Below are 7,723 nucleotides of genomic sequence, written 5' to 3'. Positions count from 1 at the left end.
GCTACTCAACATTATTTGAAGACACTCACATGTTCCAACATTGGAAGATACTCTTCAAATATTACTGTCATGGTCCATTGCCAAAGCGTAACGTAAAAAATACCCGAAAAATTCTAATCCCCCAATTATGTCTACCTTGCATAAACCTAATAAACTCTTATGGAGTAATCGCACAATATTTCTATTCTATCAATTTGTTTGTTTAGTCACCGTATCATTTTTGTCGCTATTTATGAATATTTTGCAGAAATTAGTTACAATTTTTCAATGATTCATAAAAGTCAATCGACGAAACTCTGGTTGTATATCACTTAGGGTGGCGAATATTCCATAAGCCAATGGATGACTCAAGTGTCGCACTGTTAAAAGCACATATTCTTCTCACCAAAATCAAAAAGTTCTTGAAAACTACGTCGAGACTTTTTAAAGTTTGTAACGTATTTTGTTGAGGTTCATAGATTTTCTTGTACAGGAACCCGACTCACAGTCAAGGGAATGCAGTTTCAAATACTCATCAATCATTACAATAATCGAAATCAAACAATTGAAACGTTTGAACTGAACGTATATTAATTGAGTATTCTGATAGGGTTAACAACGGTAGTAAGTGTAAGTCTAATGTACAGCGAGGCTCGGGCACCACTACTCGCAGGTTAATTGATACTAAACACTAGTTAGTTCTTTTACAGCACGATGAATGAAACATTTACCGTGTGAACCACTAATCATTAGTCGGGCCCCCTGGAGATGTGGTTCTTTTGGCTCCTACAGCTTTTTCATATTCATGTTCTAAAATGTTGTTTAGATAAATGTGTTTGGCTAAAAGTCCAGTTTGCTTCTCAAAAAGGTCGATTTTTTGCTGACACCCTAATTTCCACAACGAACTAAAGCTCATTATTTGTAAGTGCACCGACCTAGCATTTTTGTTTGTTTGCTGTTTAAAATCAATTTTGATACTTCGATAAAAATGAAATTTATATTTAATTGCCTAAAGGTATGTAACGATTTTCGTTAACAATTTTTCGTGCATAAATTTCGGATGCTCAAAATTGATCATTTATTTTTGCATTACGCGTTGGTGATCACAATTATTATACCATTTAGATGTAAATATCGAAAAGAATACAAAAATATTTTTAAACGGCGAATTGATATACGTGAAAACCGCGGACACACCAATCGACCACTTTATACTCGATCGACAGTATAATTTTTCAAAATCAAAATAATTTACAGTCAGTCTGTTTCTCACCTGCATCGCTAATGGACGTTCCATATCCGAACATAAATATATTGTTATTCCGGAACGGTTAATTATATTGTTTGAATTTGAAGAGAAAAAAAACGAGAGTGATCCGTTATAAGGTAAAACGAAAAAAAATTAATTTGTTGAAGTGAGATAAGACAATAAATGTAAAAAAAAATAATTTCTGATCGATATGAGTTAATCGGTTCGATCATTTTCGGTGATCCAATAACATTTTTTTTTATCAAAGAGATTAGCACATCCAAGTCTAATAAATATAAACAATTTATCGGCTCTGGTGTAAGAAAGTGTGACGAGATTTTTGGATGAAGAAAAACTCTACTTTTTTCACCGAATAAAGTCAGTTTTTGCAATAATTTTGGTTTATATGTTAAAATTTTATTGTTTTTTTTTGGTTCGTTGTTCGTTCGTTTAATTTAATTTTTAATTTTATATTTGGTTTCGCTTCATAAGAGAAAGTGTATGTCATGTAAGTAACACAATATAATTTCATGTGTAATAACAACACAAAATGCATTGCCCAGTTTGTTGTGATGGCATTATTACATGCATGCATATTTTTATATGCTGTGTCTACAGCTTAATATATATATTTATATAGCCAAACAAATCGACACAGTAATCGATGTTGCATTTTTATACAACATGCTGAAGATGCTTTTGTTCATTTCTCGTTGTTGTCGTTCGGTTTTTCCTTTTCGTGTCTTTCCAAAAGTTCAGAATGGTATAGTGAAATGAAGAAATATATTCAAAAGCCTTCCACCACATCATTCTCGTCTCTCGTCCGATCCGAACAGAAACCCCGACACAAAAATTCATTTAATCTAAGGTACACCTGAAACGTGTAAGATAAATCTACCTGTACACATTGTGAGAGCGTCAATTTTGTGCGAATTAAATATCGGATAGCGTGCATCGTTTATATATCAATGTAAAGAAAAAATTGTGCATTTAACTTTTTTTCTTCAATTGACCCCTTTATGCTTTACGCGCAATGCTGGTTGTAGTAATTACATCACACTAAAAATGCTGTTGCATTTTATATAAGATAACTCGGTGCGTTTTGTTATGCGAACTCTATTGGATTGCTCAATAGATCTCGCGTCTATATACACTCAATGATATTAGGGGTATTCCCTTCATTTTATTTAGACTCGATATACGAGCGTACATCTCGCATTTATCGAGTATATTTGTAAATATCTTAGAGTAATCATACCTAGAGAGGTATTTCGTACGATAAAATGTGGTCCCGACATCAGTTTGTGTAAGATTCACATTTCGTACAATTTTACGTAGAGATTTTCACTAACACATGTAGGCGTTGAAAATTTTGATAGTTGTCAGTTTTCTATTTTCCAAAACGCGTATCACTATTTTGAAATTCTTGTTTCAAATCGTTCGCAATAATTACCTACTATTATACATAAAATATGGTGCAAACGAGCTTCATTAGGGGATGCCAAAGTCAAGGGAAATGCCTGCTCATTTTTCCGGTAATTTTTTCCGGGTAGAAAGTAAAAGACGAAATATTCAGAAAATTTGTGCGTGCAAGTAACACGAAAGTTACTTTATTTGCTGGCCAATAAAATGTAATGTCGTTTCAATATCGTTTTGTTTTATTTCATTAAAACCGTCCCAACACTATAATCCCATCATCTCAAATCTATTACTTCCATCTTTCGATGCAAGCAATTTTCAGACATTTCTTTTCGTAATTTGCTGCATAAAACAACACGGGTCAATTTCTATTATTTTCGTTGCGTTTGTTGATATCGGCGGTATGTAAAAGGTTCTCAAATTGTTAAGAAAAAAAAATTAAAATCCTTCTAGTAGGCACATTAAAATTTTTTGCGCTAATTTGCCCATCAATTTAGTAGGGAAAAACTCACACTATCAAATATTACGTATTTCATGTCGGGACCACAAATTTTAATACGTAATTCTGTTAGTAATTTCCTCCCCAGGTATGATTACTCTAAGGTATATATTGCGTATAAATTGCATATCTTTGACAACTCACCTGAATTCAATTCAACTCGACGGATTTTGATCAATTAACCTGTCACTGTTCAATTGGACCAACATCTACCGAGCGATAAGACTTTGGAAATAGCTATCTATCTTACGCATGCTAAAATGTTTTTTTTAGCGAATAAGAGGTTTCCGGTTACTTTGACTGACTTGAGAGATGCAAATGCACTTACAAATCATTAAATCGGTCTCTTCGGATTACTCTGTAGTGAAATAAACCAATTCAGCTTAACAAGTCACCTCAGCATCTGTTAGTTACCAACTCAGATCGTATCGGCCCCATATAAATTGTTTTTTCAGGAGGCCATAAAGGTTTACTTTCCGCGGGGTCCGCCAACTTTCTCGACACTTTAATTTTTTGGACTGCCCTATACGCTCTAGGGCAGTCCAAAAAATCGAGTGTTAAAAAAATGAAAGGAATACCCCTAATATATTATGAATGGTAATCGGTAATTGTGGAAATGTGTGTATATACAGCATTGAATTGCTTCGATGCTTTTAGACTAAAAAAACCATATTGGAAACAAAAATGTAGATATATCGTTCGGAGAGAGATTTTTTTTGAAAAACGTGTGTCACATAGACGACACAAAACGCTTTGTGTGTTTTTTTTTTGTTTTTTAAATCATCAAACAAATGGCAAAACCAATTGCAAAATATGGGTTTTTTCTTTGGCCTGAATGAATTGGCTCATCATTTTATTTGAAATTTTTGTTTCTCGTTCAGCGTATCCTTGAAGAAAGCCGTATCAATTCGAAAATCCGTGTAAACTCCATATATTTCGAGAAAACAGTGACTATCATTGATATTGGATGTTTTGGGTATAATTCAAGGCTAAGTTAAATTTTAGTTAGACAAATAGAAGTCGATTCATAGCTTGTGTGATCTCGTAAGTGTTTTATACTCTTGGTTGTCAGCATTCACATTAACTGTAAGTGATACGATTGCTAGTGGGTCATCTTAGTAATTGAACCAAAACCATTGTTGTTACACCTTACGTTCCGTCAATTCATTTTTGTCTCTTTTTTTTGTTATTTTTGTGACGGAATCTTCAAATAGCATCACATTCCCAACCAACGAAAAGTTAGATAGAATATGATAAATCTTTAACATTTTCAACAGCTTGATACAAAATATTCATTAGACTTCACCTCTTTTGATAATATCAACAACAATCTCATTTCGCAACTTGTTGCATTAATAACTTTATTAGTTTTTTGGCATACATTTTCCTATATACCACATAAACCGACGCCGATAGCATATTTTGTCGTCGCCGTGTTGAACAGATGAAATAGCCGTATACAAACTGTTACTGAACGCATTGGCTATTTGCATGTCTTGTGACTGCTGACATATTTAAACAGCCACCATCTACTGATGGAAAAATGTTTATAAATTTCTGTACTTCGTTTAGGGCCTATTTGTTCCAAAAAGACCGTGTTATATGACCTGAAGATTTTTAAGTCTAACCCCTGTTTGCATTCAGCATGCCCAGAAACATTTTTACACAAGAAACTTAAAAGAAGAAAATAGTTTTTCCAACGCACTACGAGATGCAATGTTTTTCCCCATGCCTCAAGACAGACCTCTGAAACGTGTGAGATGAAAACATAAGTTTCAGTTGTCGTCATAACAAAAAAATCTCAATTGCCTGGAAAACCACCCTCACTCAAGTTTTTGGAAAGCGGTTTCCTAAAGTTTGCTTGTTCTAAATTCTCAGTGGGGCTTCTCGTTCACAGCTTCATTGGACATGATTTAATAGTATATTACTTTCGAGGCTCCTTTCGGGTCGGGCTGTAACACCCCACTTATCAAATACACAACTTGGAACCTCGGAAGAGGTAAAAAATATTAAAAATTCGACCCTCTGTAATGTGCAACAGTCCGTAATTTGGGAATACTGCAACAAATGATTGTAACGAAACAATGTTTGATTTGGGAAGTGATTCAACCTCAAATCTAATTAAATATAGAAATTACCATTCCCTTGAGACGTTATTATGAATAAAATCTTTCTATCGTTCAAATTACTAATATTATTGAAAATTATTGATAACAATGCCTCTAACAACAACTTCACTCTGTAACGGTTGCGGTTAATCAGAAACACGTGAAGTCCTGCGATTTGCTTAGAAAGATAGGTACTGATAGGTACGAAGAGATTTATCACATTTTAATCAGTAAACAGACCAATAACCGGTTTAGTGCTTTAATTCAATAATGTAATGAGAATAATAATTAATTTTGAATTTATAATTGAACGCCATCATAAACGTTACAGTTTATATTTACGATTCCAACGCATAATAATTGTAATGTTTTATAAATTCCATGCCATGGTCTTCAAAACCATTTGATGAACGTACCTGATCAGCGTGTATACCATCGTTTGTAAACACATGATCCATAAACGATGTGTGCGTAGAAAGTAAGAGTGTGTTAACAAGATCTTATAACACTGATCGAGATTATGTTTATTGTTGTTTTTTCTATCTTATATTTTGCAATTTTGTAACGTTTTACACATTTAAAGTCATCAAATGAACAGAGGAATAACGAGGTTGTGATGTGGTATATCTTTAATGCACATTAATGGTTTTACGGATTTCGATTGCAAAAACACAAACTAAAAAAAATCGCACCAGAATTTCATGCGAATTTATTGGCTTTTATTGAGTATTTAGAAAGTTTACTGATGAACTGCTGATGATTTAAACCAGAGACATCAGAGTAAAATCTTTTTTTTTTGAAACAACGAAGAAGGAATCGTCGTCAGCTTGCCACATTTACTGACTTTTGCTAAGGAACCCCAGGAGCATTGCTATACGTATTACTACTGTATTTACAAAATCAATTAAAAGAATCCTGTATCTACAGTCAGCAGAAGTGAAATTTCAACATGAATTTTCTTCAGCTGTTTTTCAGCTGCTCCACACTTACAATCAAAACTGTTTATACGGCAGACTATGTACGGTTTTACCGTGCGTGTAGCGGCTTCAACGGTATAGACAAGTATAAAGAGTTTTTTTTTCGCAATTCCGGTCCATAATCATCACCTTTCCATGCATCCATTTAATGTCGTTTTGAAGGTATTTACTTCACTGTATTCCTGGACACAGTGCGATATCAATTTTTTTTTCGCACGCAGTGCGATATCTACTTTTTTCGCACGCTAAAGAACCTATTACCTTCAACTAAGGCTAAATTTTTATAAATAAAAATCTTGCATTGACCAGAAATCGAACCCTCGACACCAAAAGGTTTTTGAACACAAAGCAGCGACTATAGCCATTCGGCTATAGAGTCACACAATTATACCGAACGTATTGTTGAAGCGTACATACTAAGCATTGACTACTCGATTTCATTCAACGCGTCTCTTTACATCACATTGCAATGTGTATTATAATGCAGCCTTCTTGATCGTTCAAATGAATTTCTGTGTACACAAGAATTTTGGAACAAAATGTACGACATGTTTTGCATTGGAAAGGTGATTATGGCCCGAAATTGCGAAAAACGTTGTATCTACCACGGTAGGTATGCCGGTATCTTTTCGCACACGACGTCTTGTCGACCTCGGCTTCGCCTCGGATCGACAACCGACAACTAGTGCGAAAAAATACCTTCATACCTACTTTGGTAGATAAGTAACTATGATTTTATGTGTGGATCAGCTGAAAAACAGCTGAAGCAAATCCATAACAACTGTCAACAGAAAAATGGAAGTTCGAAAAAAAAACATCTGCCACGTCTTCCACCTGTGACGCAAAATTTTTTTATTCAACCTACTTCCACTTAGATAATCCCAAAGGTCTAGAAGCGAAAGAGAGACCCCGAAAAATCCTTCAAAATCCTGAAGACACACTACCACTTCCGACCTAAAAGTCTGGAAGGGAACTGTCAAAATTCTTCAAGATCCTAGAATTTTCCAGGCGGAAGAGGATTTTTTTTCGTCATTCTTTCTTTTTGTCATTCTTCCTCATTTGATCTTGAAGTTCCTGAAAAAGATCACAAAAATACCAAAATTTCGTGTCCAACCTTATTCAGCTGCAGTTCCTCAGGATGATGAGCTAGGAATCCACTTCTTTTGACAAGTTTGTCCTCCTCGATGAACTCTTTTATTGCGTCTACGTGACTAGAACTATGGAAGACATATCTTGGAAGATATCAAACAAAATACCCGTGTGAAGTGCATAATCTCAGGACTCCGGTAAAGCAATTCAATCGGACCAATATCGGCTGAGCGTTAAGAAGAAAAAAGGTTGGAAATCGTTTCGAGGGTGTTGAGGGAAAGGGTAGCGAAAGCCACAAGTCACCAGGCAACGAAATTTCCTACTTTTTTCCCGAGGTCAACACAACGTTCTCACAACAAAGGCTCCCGAAGTTTCAGCTGAGGTGAGAAAAGGACTATTTTCT

The 7,723-nt window shown here is 34.8% G+C and overlaps 1 protein-coding gene across 1 annotated transcript in view; it reads left to right on the top strand.

The window, feature by feature from the left end:
• Positions 1–1,231: 1,231 nt before the first annotated feature.
• The window catches only part of LOC119074741 (UDP-glucosyltransferase 2), a 29,385-nt gene continuing 22,893 nt past the window's right edge, over positions 1,232–7,723 (top strand). Inside the window, exon 1 of the mRNA XM_037181003.1 lies at positions 1,232–1,736. The gene's annotated coding sequence lies outside the window, so the exon portion shown is untranslated. The remainder of the gene's footprint in view (positions 1,737–7,723) is intronic.

The sequence above is a fragment of the Bradysia coprophila genome, unplaced genomic scaffold (genome assembly GCF_014529535.1).
Source record: "Bradysia coprophila strain Holo2 unplaced genomic scaffold, BU_Bcop_v1 contig_151, whole genome shotgun sequence".
NCBI classification, from domain to species: Eukaryota; Metazoa; Arthropoda; class Insecta; order Diptera; family Sciaridae; genus Bradysia; species Bradysia coprophila.
This window is presented reverse-complemented; position numbering and strand designations above follow the sequence as displayed.